This window comes from Orycteropus afer, unplaced genomic scaffold (genome assembly GCF_000298275.1).
Source record: "Orycteropus afer afer isolate SDZICR_OR568_19922 unplaced genomic scaffold, OryAfe1.0 scaffold00081, whole genome shotgun sequence".
Classification (NCBI taxonomy): Eukaryota; Metazoa; Chordata; class Mammalia; order Tubulidentata; family Orycteropodidae; genus Orycteropus; species Orycteropus afer.
The window spans coordinates 2,800,120-2,816,444 of record NW_006921668.1 but is presented as its reverse complement, the minus strand read 5'-3'; positions in this window follow the sequence as shown (position 1 = coordinate 2,816,444).

The following is a 16,325-nucleotide window of genomic DNA, read 5'->3' as shown; positions in this document are numbered from 1 at the left end:
GATGATATAACCCAGAAACCAACCCAGGTATGGAAGTGTCCAAAGTATATAAGCCTACAAGATTGTAAACAGGGAACCAGAGACATCAACTGACAAATGAGGACAACTACAAACCAAAAAGAGGGAAAAAACTGTGTTGTCATAGAACTTGTAGATGGTAGGGAAGTCAAGACAATTACAAGATAGAATGGACTGTTCTAAACTTGGGAATAAATTATAAATCACAGGGTAACCTCAAAGAAAAATGATAAACCTTCCCATCAAAAAAGAGGACCAGCATAAATATTCAGCGAATACTAAAACAATAGCAATGAAGGAAGTGATAACACGATTCCTAAACAAAACTAGCTCAGCATAGAAAATTATATGGAACAAAGAAATTAACACCACAAAAAAGCACATAACAAAAATGACAGCAACAAATTCATATTTGCCAATAATTACATATCTGGCAAGGGGCTTATCTTTGATTTATAGCAGAAGAGTAGATGACCAACTATGGTACATACACATTAATGGAATGCTATGCAGCACTAAAGAAAAATGTAGAGTCTGCAAAACACCGCATAATGTGTATGAACTTGGAGGACATTATGCTGAGTGAAATAAGTCAATCACAGAAGGACAGATATAGTATTAGTTCGTTGTTGTGGAGGGTCAAGGAGAGGTATTTATATGGTGGGAAACTTTCTTTGTTGGTTGCCAGGGGTGGGAGGGGAGGGGAGGGAACACTTAAAAAAAAAAAAAATGCACTGCCCATGTCACTTTAGTTTTGTGTATTTCATTGTACATAAATTATATTTCAATAAAATGCATTAAAAAAAAGAACAACTAATTGCTTTTTTTTCTATTTCAAGGGATTTCCACAAAGAATGACTGATTTCCAAACATATAATAAGTAACATACTCCAGTAAACCAGATTACCCACAGTCTTCTTGGGAACAATGAATTTCATATTCAAAGAAACAAAAGGGAAAGCATATTTAAGAAGTTCTTGCTCTTAGTTAATGTGGATCTCTGTTCACATGTGTATTATGTACATGGATTGACTTTTAACACATTTTCTTAAATCTGTCATCTGAATTTCCAGAAAATTACTAACAGCTCAAAAAAGAGACCCGTATTTTCATTAGATCTTTTTAGGTAATTCTAGTGAATTAAATAAAATAATGGTTTCTTTGATACCACTTATCAAGGATTAAATTTCCTCTAATTATTCATATCTCTTCCACAATATGGTGAAAACAATGAGTCACCTGCCATTGACCTTCACATGTTTGTGTACTTATCTAAAATACACATCTGCTCTTTATTTGCCAATAAAAGACCATATGCCCCTTGACTCACATATAAGAGCACAATGTTCTAAAACAAATACACTTAAATTAATTTAGGGGATAAAATGAACTTTAAAGAGGATTCACATTCAATGCTCTAGCTGTGAGAAATAGCAAAATTTATTCCTAAACTTGATCTATATTTCATTCCTTATTCCTTAATACTTTTAGTAAATTTTAAAGAAAGTTTAAGAGTTAGCATGAATTACAAATGAGTTTTTGATGAAAAGTTACATACAAATGATTTTAACAATTTTATCCAGGTGGATAGCAGATACTTCATACCTCAGAACGTATTTTTAAAATTCTTCTCAAGCTTAAGTTTTTACCTTTTACACTATCCAATTTCAGCCTCAGAAAAATATAACCACAGATTTGAAACTTATATAATAATAATAATATTTCACATTTGAAAAATACTGCACTGTTTAAAATCTACTTACTTTATTGATTTTCGTTTGCTCTTTATAGCAATGTTTAATGTAGGCAGTGCTATTATTATCTTGCTTCTGAAAATTAAGTGACTAAAGCTCAAAAAGTTTGTACAAATTGCCTGAGGTCATGATGAAAATAAAAAATAAAAAACATAGAATTTGAAGCCAGGTCCTCTGTGATAATAAGCTGCAAAACAATGGTGGTTCAGAAAACTGAAATGTGATGGTTTGGGTTGTACATAGATGCATGTTCTCTATAAACACAAGGAATCTATTGACAGTATCTATCTATCTATCTGGCTACCTACCTGCTTACCTACCCATGTTCTAAGAAATCCAGGAAGAATTCACTCAAACAAAAAACAGAGTAGGAGATTTTAAAATATGTCTTCCAGAATTTAATAGCTGAAGTTGACAAAAATAAAAGGGACAAATATTGTTATTGTACTCCAAACCCAGGTTTTAAATATTTATGGGAAATATATAAAATCTCAATAAATTCCATAGTAAAAAAATCTTACAAGTTGTAGTGAAAAGAGTTGTCCAAATATAATTACTTGAAAATTAAATAATAATAATAATAAGCCACTTTCTGAAAGAACTCTTGAATTATAGTGGAAATAATGGTGAAATGAAAATATTTTGAAATTACTGTCAATGAAATTATGTATTCCTAAACCTATAGGGAGCTCTGGTAGCATAGTGCCTAAGGCACTTGACTGCTAACCAGAAGGCTGGCTTTCAAACCCACCAGCCACTCCTCAGAAGGAAGATGGGGCAATCTACTTCCGTAGTGATACTGCCTCGGAAACCAAAAGAGTTGGGTCTGACTGGATGGCACACAACAAAACCTATAGGACATTGCCAAATTTATAAATGGAAGGAAATTTTATGGTTTCAAATTATATATTAATAAATGGGTAATATTTTAAACAAATGAATTAAAGTTCTAAGGAGCCATGGTGGCACAGTCATTGAGTACTCAGCTGCTAAGCAAAACATCAGTGGTTCGAGCCCACAAGCTGTTCTGTGAGAAAAAGATGTGGCAGTTCTATTTCTGCAAAGATTACGGCCTTGGAAATGCTATAAAGGCGGTTCTACTCTGTTCTGTTGGGTTGCCATGAGTGAGAATCAACTTGATGGACTTAGGTAAAAGATAGATCTAAGCTTAGAAACTGGTAACAAAAAGTTAAAGAAGCAATTAATAAAGATAAAAAAAATGAATTAGGTAACAACAATCAAAACAATAACAACAAAAAAATCCTATTGTTTATAATAAACAAAAATAAATCATTTTATCATATGACTAAGGGGAAAAAACTGAGGAGGAAATATAAACATACAATATTAATAATGAGAAAGGAATTAGGCAACATATGTTGTTGTTGTTGTTATGTGCCATCAAGTCAAACCCGACTCATAGCGACCCCTCCTTGGGTTTCCGAGGCAGTATCACTACGGAAGTAGGATTGCCCAACCTTCCTTCCGAGGAGTAGCTGGTGGGTTTGTCTGGTTAGCAGGCAAGTGTCTTAGCCACTATGCTACCAGAGCTCCCAGGCAACATATAATCATAGAAAATATTTTAAGTGTTTTTTTCACATTATGTGGCTAAAAATAAAATTATACAGCTATATATATTGATATAAAAGATGTTTAGATCAAGATAATACCTTAGTTAATAAAAATTTACACTAGATTATTTTTTTCAGGAGGAAAAATATTTTTAAAAAATACATACTCATATTTTGAATGAGGAAAAAATGATCTGAGTGACTGAATCTCTTTCCCATTTCATATGCTTAAAATATCATCTCCCATCAGGAAGAACTCAAACAAACTCATGCTAAAAAAAGCCCTGAGAGAGAGTGCAGTGAATGAAAACAAAGCCTCAGTTTACATTGTTCCCTAACATAGCCAGAGAATACATACACAGGCCCACACTCAAGAGGCAGGAACTGGGGGAAAGAAAAGCCGGGAGATGATAGACCAAGCTTCAGGGATCCAGGTAAGGGGAGGGCAGAGAGGTTTTGAACAGCTAAGGGAAACAAACTTGTCTGTCGGTTTGTCATACTGAGGTGGCTTGCGGGTTGCTACGAGGCTTGAGGTTGTGCCACCAGTGTTTCAAATGCCAGCAGGGTTGGACATTGTGCACAGGTTTCAACACAGCTTACAGACTGAGACAGACTAGGAAGAAGGAAGAGGTCATCCACTTCTCAAAGAATTGGCAAGGGAAAACCTTATGAATAACAGAGAAGCACTGTCTGATGCATTACTGCACAACTTTAGGAATATCCTGGAAACATCGTCTGATGCAAAGAAGAAGCACTGGCAGGAGGACGAGCCACTTAGGTTGGAAGGCTCTCAAAATACGACTGGGAAAGAGCTGCATCATCAGAGAACCAGCCTTACTAATATGAATAAAGTAAAGCTTTTAAGACCTCCATTTACTGATGTGGCATGACTCAAATTGAGGAGAAACAGCTGCAAATATCCATTAATAATCGGAAAATAGAATATACGAAGTATGAATCTAGGAAAACTGGAAGTTGTCAAAAATGGAATGGAATGCATAAAGATTGATATCCTAGGCATTAGTGAGCTAAAATGGACTGGTTTCGGCCATTTTGAATCAGACAACAATATGATCTACTATGCCAGGAATGACAATTTGAAAAGGAATTACGTGGCATTCATCATCACCAAGAATGTTCCAAGATCTATCCTGAATCACAATGCTGTCAGTGTTAGGATAATATCCATACACCTACAAGGAAGACAAGTTAATTAATACTATTATTATTCAAATTTACTCCAATACTACCAAAGCCAAAGAGGAGGAAATTGAAGATTTTTATCAATTTCTGCAGTCTGAAATTGACTGAACGCGCAATCAAAATGTGTTGCTTATCACTGGTGATGGGAATGCAAAAGTTGGAAACAAAGAAGAATCACTGGTAGTTGGAAAATTTGGCCTTGGTGACAGAAATAATGCTGGGGATCACATGATAGAATTTTGCAAGACCAATGACTTATTCTTTGCAAATACCTTTTTTCAACAACACAAAAAGCAGCTATACATGTGGACTTCGCCAGATGGAGTACACAGGAATCAGATTGACTGCATCTGTGGCAAGAGACGATGGAAAAGCTCAGTATCTTCAGCCAAAACAAGGCCAGAAGCTGATTGTGGAACAGATCTTCAACTACTCATATACAAGTTCAGCTTGAAGTTGAAGATAATTAAAACAAGTCCACAAGAGCCAAAATATGACCTTGAATATATCTCTTCTGATTTTAGAGATCATCTAAAGAATAGATTGGATGCACTGAACACCAATAACCAAAAACCAGAAGAATTGTGGGATGACATCAAGAACATCATCCACGAAGAAAGCAAGAGGTCATTAGAAAGGCAAGAAAAGACCAAAGTGGATGTCAGAAGAGACTCTCAAACTTGCCCTTGAGCGGAGTAGCTAAGGCAAATGGAAGAAATGACAAGACAAAAGAGCTGGACAGAAGATTTGTCTGCTCGAGCAGACAAAGCCAATTACTATAATGAAATGTGCAAAGGTCTGGAGTTAGAAAACCAAAAGGGAAGAACACACTCAGCATTTGTCAAGCTGAAGGAACTGAGGAAAAAATTTAAGCCTCAAGTTGCAATATTGAAAGATACTACGGGCAAAATATTGAATGATGCAGGAAGCATCAAAAGAGGATAGAAGGAATACATAGAGTCACTGTACCAAAAAGATCTTTATCCATTTCAGGAGGTGGCATATGGTCAAGAACCAATAGTATTGAAGAAAGAAGTTGAAGATGTACTGAAGGAATTGGTGAAGAACAAGGCTCCAGGAATTGACAGAATACCCATTTAGATATTTTAACAAATAGATGCTCCACTGAAGGCACTCACTTGGTCATGCCAAGAGATTTGGAAGACAGCTACCTGGCCAACTGACTCAAAGAGATCTATATTTATACTTATTCCAAAGAAAGGTGATCCCACAGAATGTGGTAATTATCAAACAATATCATTATTATCACTTACAATCTTCCTGAAGATAATTCAAAAATGGTTGCAGTGGTATATTGACAGAGAACTTCCAGAAATGCAAGGTGGATTCAGAGGAAAATGTGGAATGAGGGATATCATTGCTTATGTCAGATGGATCAAGGCTGAAAGCAAAGAATACCAGAGACATGTTTACTTGTGTTTTATTGACTGTGAAAGCATTTGATTGTGTGGATCATAACAAATTGTGGATAACATTGAGAATGATGGGAATTCCAGAACACTTGATTGTGCTCATGAGGAGCTTGTACATGGACCATGAGGCCATCATTCTAACAGAACAAGGGGATACTGCATGGTTTAAAATCAAGAAGGGAGTGCATCAGGGTTGTATCCCTTCACCATGCTTATTCAATCTGTGTGCTGAACAAGTAATCCAAGAAGTTGGACTATATGAATAAGAACATGGCATCAGGATTGGGGGAAGGCTCATTAACAATGTGAGATATGCAGAGGACATAGCTTTTCTTGCTAAAAGTAAGGATGACTTGAAGCACTTACTGATGAAGATTAAAGACTTCAGTCTGCAGTATGGATTACACCTCAATATAAAGAAAACAAAAATCCTCACAACTGGACCAATAAGCAGCATCTTGATAGATGGAGAAAAGATTGAAGTTGTTAAAGATTTCCTATTAGTTGGTTTCACAATCAACACCAATGGAAGTAACAGTCAAGACATCAGATGATGTATTACACTGGGTAAATCTGTTGCAAAAGACCTCTTTAAAGTGTCGAAGAGCAAAGATATCTTTTTGAAGACTAAGGTGTGCCCAGCCCCAGCCATGGATTTTCAATTGCCTCATATGCATGTGAGAGCTGGACAATGAATAAGGAAGACTGAAGAAGAGTTGATGCTTTTGAGTTGTGGAATTGGCAAAGAATAGAAAGTACCATGGAGTGCAAGAAGAATGAACAAATCTATCCTGGAAGAAGTATTCCTTGGAAGTAAGAATGGCCAGACTTCATCTCACTTTGGTCATGTTGTCAGAAAAGACCATTTCCTGGAGAAGGATTATCACGCTCGGTAAAGTGGAGGGTCAGATAAAGAAGGGAAGGCCCTCAATGAGATGGATTGACACAGTGCCTGCAATGATGGGCTCAGGTATAGCAAGGATTGTGAGGCTGCCACAGGACTGGGCAGGGTTTTGTTCTGTTGTGCACAGGGTCTCTATGAGTTGGAGCCAACTCGACAGCACCTAGCAACTATATAGTATAATGTATGTATATGTTAGGAGCTCTGGTAGCATAGTGCCTAAGGTTCTTGACTGCTAACCAGAAGGCTGGTGATTCAAACCCACCAGCCACTCCTCGGAAGAAAGTTTGAGCAATCTACTTCCATAGTGATACTGCCTCAGCAACCCAAGGAGGGGTCACTATGAGTCTGGGCTGACTCGATGGCACATAACAACAAAAACATGTATATGTTATATGATGCCAGTGAAATATGTAGATGGACGATTAATGGAAGGATAAATAGGTAGATATTGTTGTTGTTAGGTGTCGTCAAAATGACACTGTCCACAACAGAACAAAACACTGTCCAGTCCTTCCCCATCTTCACAATCATTGCTATTTTTGAGCCCATTGCTGCAACCATTGTATCAATCCATCTTGTTGAAAGTCTTTCTCACTGACACTCAACTTCACCAAGCATGATAGCCTTCTCCAGGGACTAATCTCACCTGATAACATGTCCAAAGAACTTGAGACAAAGTCTTACACTCCTTGCTTCTGAAGAGCATTCTTGCTGTACTTCTTCTAAGACACAATTGTTCATTCTTCTGGTGGTCTGTGGTGTAGTCAATATTCTTTGCCAACACCATAATTCAAAGGCATCATTTCTTCTTTAGTCTTCCTTATTATCATCCAGCTTTCACATTTATATGAGGCTACTGAAATCACTACGATTTGGGTGAGGCACACATTACTCCTCAAAGCAATGTCTTTGCTCTTTAACACTTTAAAGAGTTCTTTGGCAGATTTGCTTGGTGCAAAACATCCATGGGCATTGATTGTGTATCCAAGTGAAATGAAACTTGCTAAAACTTAAATATTTATTTTCTCTGTTTATCATGATGTTGCTTATTTGTCCAGTTTTGAGGGTTTTTGTTTTCTTTATGTTGAGGTGGAATCCACACTGAAGGCTGTAATCTTTGATTTCAGCAATACATCCTTCAAATCCTGTTTGCATTCAGCAAGTAAGATTGTGTCATGTGCATATTGCTGGTTGTTAATGAATCTTCCTCTAGTCTGGATGCTGCATTCTTGTTCATATAGTCCAGCTTCTCTGATTATACAGACTGAATAAGTATGGTGAAAGGATACTATCCTAACACATAGCTCTCCTTAAACCATGCAGTATCCTCTTCTATTCGAATGACTGCCTCTTGGTCTATATCCAGGCTCTGCGTGAACATAATTAATGTTGTTGAATTCCCATTCTTTGCAATATTATCCATAATTTGTTATGATCCACACAATCAATACATTTGGAGTGTCAATAAAATATAGGTAAACATTTTTCTAGTATTCTCTGCTTTCAGCTAAGACCCATTCCATATCCACAATGATATGCCTTATTCCACATCCTCTTCTGCATCCAGCTTAAATTTCTGTCAGTCTCTGTCACTGCACTGCAGCAGCAATTTTTAAATGTACTTAAGCAAAATTTAACTTGCATATGATATTAATGATATTGTTTGATAATTACTGAATTCTGTTGGAATATCTTTCTTTGGAATGGGCATAAATATGGACTTTTGCCAGAATGTTGGCCATGTAGTTGTCTTCCAAACTTGGCATAGATATGTGAATGCTTCCAGCATTACATCCTCTTATTGAAACATCTCAATTGGTATTCTGTCAATTCCTAGAATGTTGTTTTTTACCAATGCCTTCAGTGTACCTTGGACTTCTTCCTTCAGTACCTTTAGTTCCTGGTCACATGCTACCTCCTTAAATGGTTGAACATCCACCAATTCTTTGTGGTGCATTGCTCTGTATTCCTTCTATTTACTTTTGATGTTTTCTGTGTAGTTCAATATTTTTCCCATGTTGTTGTTGTGTTGTTATGTGCCATCGAGTTGGACCCAACTCATAGCAACCCCTCCTTGGGTTTCCGAGGTGTTATCACTATGGAAGTAGATTGCCCAAACTACCTTCTGCATAGTGGCTGGTGGGTTTGAACTGGCAGCCTTTTGGTTAACAGTCAAATACCTTAGGCACTACTTTACCAGACCTCCTCCCTTTTTTCCATAGAATCCTTTAATATTACAACTGAGACTTGACTTTTTTTTCTTTAGTTCTTTCATCTTGAGAATTGTTGAAAGTGTTCTTCCCTTTTGGTTTACTAACTCCATGGCTTTGCACATTTCACTATAATATTTTACTTTGTCTCCTTGAGCTGTCCTTTGAAAACTGTTTTAACTCTTTTCTTTCATCATTTTTTCCATTTGTTTTAGCTACTCTACATTCAAGAGCCATTTCCAGAGATAGGTAGATAGAAAGATAGGTACTAAGGCACTACTATTGGTTTCTCCTTGTCCAGAGTAAAAAAGACAGAAGTAAATCAAAGATATCTGGAAGCAATTTATCCAAAGGACTAATGGACCACATGAACCCCAGCATCCACAACCTTGAGACCAGAAGATGGTGCCCCACTACCACTGCTGACAGCTCTGAAAGGAATCATAATAGGTGGTCCTGGATAGAACAGAAGAAAGATGTGGCACAAAAATCAAAATCATAAAAAACACCAGATTTACTTATCTGGTAGAGATTTGTGGAGCCCCCAAGACTATGGCCTTTAGACAATCTTCAAGGCTGGAACGGAACTCAGCCTCATGACTCCACTTTCAGTCAAATGATAGATAGCCCTATGTTGTGAACAGGAACACCAGAGAGGTATGCACCCATTAGGATACCAAATAATAGAAGAAAAGGGGAGCATTTACCCAGAGATAAGACTCAAAAGACAGAAAAGGACGGGAAATAAGGACAAATTGGATGTTGTTACACTGAGGAGGTTGCAATCAATGCCACAAATCAAAATGTGTATGAATTATTGAAAAGGAAACCAATTTTCTCTGTAAACTTTCATCCAATCAAACATAAAGTTAAAAAAGACAGAAATATATGTCCCACACTCTCCTAGGTACAATATAGTATCATATTTAATCTTCACAAATACCCCATTTTACATGTTAGGATATCGAAGCATGGAGATCTTAAGTCATTTGTCCATAGGCAAATTGCTATTAAGTAGTAGAGAAATACTTCATACATTTCATTTCATGTTTCATTTATTAAGTGCCTGTTAAATAACAGTCTTTGTCTGTGCTCTCACGGAACTAACAGTTCAGAAAATTAAATAGGCTGTTAAAGCTGAATTCCATAAGTTCATAGAGGATGGGGGACCCAGAGCAGAGTCTGAGGCATCAGACATGGTAGTTTTTTTGATGGAAGAAGACACATAGAGACCTAAAGTCTACATAGGCATTAGCTAGCATAATGTTGAGAACAGATGAGTTCAGTTAATGTAATTGGGGAGAAAACACACAGAGAATATTCTAGAATGAGCAGTCATTGCAAATGACAGTTGAGGAAAAAAGGAACTGTGATAAATTTGAAAAGGGTGTATTCATCCATCTTCTTTCTATGTATCTATCTACTCAAACATTCAGCATTTATCTACTGAGTTTTTACTATGTGCCTGTAATAGGAATTCAGAAGAGATTGGTGAGCAAGATAGATGTGATCCCTGCCCTCAAGGATATTACAGTCTAGTGTGGAATTTATTATAATTAAAATAATTATTCAATGCCTAACTAATTACAAGAGCTCTGGTGGCATAGTGCCTAAGGCATTTGACTGCTAACCAGAAGGCTGGCAATTCAAACCCACCAGCCACTCCTCTGAAGGAATATTGGGCAATCTACTTCCATAGTGATACTGCCTCAGAAACCCAAGGAAGGGTCACTATGAGTCAGATCTGACTCAAGTGAATTTTTTTTTTTAACTAATTACAATTATAAAAAGTGCATAAAAGAAATCCTTAGGTAGGATATGAAGAAAAAAGCAATGAAGGAATAATGCCTGAAGTTCATATAATGGGACCAAACCAAAACCTACTTCAATCAGTTTGATTCTGACTCATAGCGACCACCATTGGGTTTCCAAGGCTGTATATCGTTATAAAAGTAGTTTGCCTCACCTTCCTGCCATAGAGCAGCTGGTGTGTTTGAACTTCCCACATTCTGGTTAGCAGTCAAATGCCTTATGCACTGCACCACCAAAGCTCCTTATATAACAAGACATATACTTCTATTTTTCCTCTTCCACTTTCTAAGAAATTAGAAATAAAGCACCTATTGATCTTACACTGGATGGCAAAAAGTCACTCATTTATATAGTGTAATGGAGTTTGTGTGCATGGAGGCAGGCCATGGTAAGCCAACCCCAGGACCAGTGGAAGGCAGGAGTTTGTGTGCGTGGAGGCAGGCAGCAGTAAGCCATCCCCAGGATCAGTGGAAGGAGGAAGTTTGTGTTCATGGAGTCAAGCCACTGTAAGCCAGCCCAGGAGCAGCAGAAGGCGGATGTTTGCACCCAGGGCCAGGCTGGGTAAGTGAGCAGGGTGGGGGAGACCAGGAAATGAGCAGAGCAGTTTGAAGCAGCTAAGAGAGACAAACATGCCTGTCAGTTTGTCATACTTTGGTGGCTTGAGTGTTGCTGTGAGGCTGGAGGCTATGCCACTGGTATTTCAAATGCAAGCAGGGTTACCCATAGTGGATAGATTTTAGCAGAGCTTCTAGATGAAGACAGACTCTGAAGAAAGAGGCCATCGAATTCTCAAAGAATTGGCCAATGGAAACCTTATGAATAGCAGTGAAACGCTGATATATTACTGGAAAACTTCATGAATATCTCTGAAACATTGTGTGATATAGTGCCAGAAGATGAGCCCTTCGGGTTGGAGGGCACTCACAATACAACTGGATAAGAGCTGCCTTCACAGAGTAGAGCCAACCTTAATGATGTGGATAGAGTAAAGCTTTTGGGACCCCCATTTGTGGATGTGGCACATCTCAAGATGAGAAGAAATAGCTACAAACATCTGTTAATTATAAGAACATGGAATGTACAGAGTATGAATCTATAAAAATTGGAAGTTGTCAAAAATGACATGAAACACATAAAGATTGATATCCTATGCATTAATGAGTTAAAATGGACTGGTTTTGGCCATTTTGAATTAGACAACCATATGATCTACTATTCCGGGAATGACAAATGAAGAGGAATGGTGTGACATTCATTGTCACAAACTGTTTCAAGACCTATTCTGAAGTGTAATGCTGTAAGTTATAGAATGATATCCATACACCTACAAGGAAGACAAGTTAATGCTACTTATTATTCATATTTATGCACCAACCACCAAAGCCAAAGAGGAATAAATTGAAGATTTTTACCAACTTCTGCAGTCTGAAATTGACGAACATGCAATCAAGATGTGTTAATTATCACTGGAGATTGGAATGCAAAAGTTGGAAACGAAGAAGAACCACTGGTAGTTAGAAAATATGGCTTTGGTAAAAGAAATAACACTAGAGACTGCATGAAAGAATTTTGTAAGACCAAAGACTTACTCATCACAAATACCTTTTTTCAACAACACAAATGGTGGCTAAACACATGGACTTCACCAGATGGAGCACATAGAAACCAGATTGACTACATCTGTGGCAAGAGGCAATGAAGAAGCTAGATATCTTCAGCCAAAACAAGGCCAGGAGCTGATTGTGGAACAGACCATCAACTGCTCATATGGAAGTTCAAGTTGAAGCTGAAGACAATTAAAAGAAGTCCATGAGAGCCAAAATATGACCTTGATAATATCCCTCCTGAATTTAGATACCATTTAAAGAATAGATTTGATGCACTGAACACCAATGACTGAAAACCAGAGGAATAGTGGGATGACATCAAGAACATCATCCATGAAGAAAGCAAAAGGTCATTAAAAAGGCAGAAAAGGAAGAAAAGACCACAATGGATGTCAGAAGAGACTCTAAAACTTGCCCTTGAATGGAGAGTAGCTAAAGCAAATGGAAGAATTTACAGAATAAAAGAGCTATATATTGATTTCAAAGAGCAGCTCAATAAGAGAAAGTCAATTATTATAACAAAATGTGAAAAGACCTGGAGATAGAAAACCAGAAGGGAAGAATACACTCAGCATTTCTCAAGCTAAAAGAACTGAGGAAAAAATTAAGCCATGAGTTGCAATATTGAAAGATTCCATGGGCAATGTGTTGAATGATGCAGGAAACATCAAAAGAAGATGGATGGAATACACAGAGTCACTATACCAAAACCAATTAGTAGATAATCATCTATTCCAGGAAGTGGCATATGATCAAGAACCAATGGTACTGAAGGAAGAATTCAAAGCTGCACTAAAGGAATTGGCAAAAATCAAACCTCTGGGAATTGACAAAATACCCATTGAGAGAAACCTTTCAACAAACGGATACCACGTTGGAGGCACTCACTCAGCTATGCCAAGAGATTTGGAAGACAGGTACCTGGCCAACTGACTGGAAGAGATCTATATTTGTACCCATTCCAAAGAAAGGTGATCCCACAAAATGTGGAAATTATCCAACAATATCATTGACACCACATGCAAGTAAAGTCTTACTGAAGATAATTCAGAAATGGTTGCAGCAGTAAATTGACAGAGAACTTCCAGAAATGCAAGCTGGATTCAGAAGGGGATGTGAAGCAAAGGCTATCATAGCTGATGTTAGATGGATCATGACTCAAAGCAAAGAACATCAGAAAGGTGTTTTATTGACTATGCAAAGGCATTCAATTGTGTGGATCATAACAAATTATGGATAATATTGAGAAGAATGGGAATTCCAGAACACTTCATTGTACTCATCAGGAATCTGTAAATAGAGTAGGAGGCTGTCATTTGAGCAGAACAAGGGGAAACTGCATGGTTTAAGACTAGGAAGGGAGTGAATTACGGTTGTATCCTTCCACCATACTTATTCAATCTGTATGCTAAGCAAATAATACAAGAAGGTGGACTATATGAAGAAGAACATGGCATCAGGACTGGGGGAAGGCTGATTAACAATGTGAGATATGCAGATGACACAATTTTGCTTGCCGAAAGTGAAAATGACTTGGAGCACTTACTGATGAAGATTAAAGACTACAGTCTGTAGTATGGATTACACCTCAACATAAAGAAAATAAAAATCATCACTGGACCAATAAGCAGGATCTCGATAGATGGAGAAAAGATTGAAGTTGTCAAAGACTTCATATTACTTGGTTCTACAATCGATGCCAATGGAAGCAGCGGTCAAGACATCAAAAGATGATTGCATTGGGCAAATCTGTTGCAAAATACCTCTTTCAAATCCTAAAGAGCAAAGATATCCCCTTGAAGACTAAGATATGCCTAACCCAAGTCATGGAGTTTCAATCACCTCATATACATGTTAGAGCTGGTCAATGAATAAAGAAGAGTGAAGAAGAGTTGATGGTTTTGAGTTGTGGTGTTAACAAAAATGTTGAAAATACCAAGAACTGCTAAAAGAACTAACAAATCTGTCCTGGAAGAAGTGAAGCTGGAATGCTCCTCGGAAGCGAGAATGGTCAGACTTCATCTCACCTACTTTGGTCATGTTGTCAGAAGGGACCATTCCCTGGAGAAAGATGTTGTGCTTGGTAAAGTGGAGGATCAACAAAAGAGGGGAAGGCCCTCAACAAGATGAATTGACATGGTGGCTGCAGCGGTGGTGTCAGGCATAGTGGGGATCGTGAGGCTGGCGCAGGCCTGGGCAGTGTTTTGTTCTGTTGAACATAAGGCTGCTATGAGTCAGAGATGACTTGAAGGCACATAACAATACAATAACAACAATGGCCTTTATCATATAGGCCATTACTAGCAAACAGAAAGAGGAGAATAACGAAGAGATTGCTGTTTTCCAAAGAATCAAAGTCAAATTAATGGAAGAAATATCCTATCATCATATGAGACTTGAATGGATGATCTTCGTGAAAAATTAGTGCTCCTTGGCAGATATGTGCCTATTTTCTAAAGAAGAAATAGGTTTAAAAAAAAGAAAAAGAAAAAAAGAGAGAAAAAAAAGGAAACTTTTAAGTTTATAGTTTGTTGTTGTTGTTGTTGTTGTTTTGCCGTCGAGTCGGCCCCGACTCATAGCGACCCCTCCTTGGGTTTCCGAGGCAGTATCACTACGGAAGTAGGATTGCCCAACCTTCCTTCTGAGGAGTGGCTGGTGGGTTTGAACCGCCAGCCTTCTGGTTAGCAGTCAAGTGCCTTAGGCTAAACTAATTCCAGAGTGTCTGCTTTATAGCTGACTAAGCTCAGGAAAATTTTAGTAATATTTAGCTTAAAGTATTCATCTTGCTTAACTCAAGCAGGAAGCAAGGAAATACATTTCCCAAAGGAGGATGGAATAGTAGTTTGGGGACCTTGGAAGAAGGACATCAAAGAAAAGGAGAGGTATTGAACAAAGAGAGAACTCAACAAAGAAAGATCATATATACTTGCTCCTGTTGTAGTGCCTAAGGCATCTGACTATTAACCAGAAAGTCTGGCAGCTCAAACCCACTAGCCACTCCTCGGAAGGAAGATGGGGCAATCTACTTCCGAAGTGACACTGCCTCGGAAACCCAAGGAGGGGTCGCTATGAGTCAGGTCTGACTCGACGGCACCTAACAACAACAACAGCTCATGCAGATATCATTGCCTTAAGTATTGAATTAATATGTCAGTATGCAGAAATGGATCAATTCTGGGTGGTTGAATTAAAATCAATATGTTGTATTTGCAAAGTTCAGGATCGTGCCATAAACTCTGATAAGCAAGTAAAAATGTGACCACTTTGTCAGATCCTTCCTGAGTTACTAGAAGCCCTTCCTAGATGACATTTTTATTTTTATGTTTTTGTCTATCCCAGAACAATGGTTACTACATAAAGCTAAACAGTATTTTCAACTTAACATTTCTCTCAATTTTTGTAGGTAGCTGCTTTTATTTATTCAGTCATGGGAGCTTGGTATTAGCTGTTTTCATTTCAGGGATGCATTTTTTAATTGTTGTTGAAAACATGCACAGAAAAATATACATCTCTTCAACAATTTCTACATTGGTTATATTCTTCAAGGTGTCCATCCATTCTCATCCTTTTAATACAAATTCTTCCTCCCCTGCTAACATAAATTCACTGTCCCCTAAGCTTCATATCTGTTCTGGTTACCTAGTGCAGCTCAGACAAGAATATCCCACAAATGGGATGGCCTTAACAAACAGGAGTTTATTTTTACAATTTGGAGGCTTTAAGTTCAAGTTCAAAGTGCCAGGCTCTAGGGGCTGGGTGAAAGCCCCTCAACCTTGGGGTCCATTTTTGCCTCCTGCTCCCGGCCCACTGGAG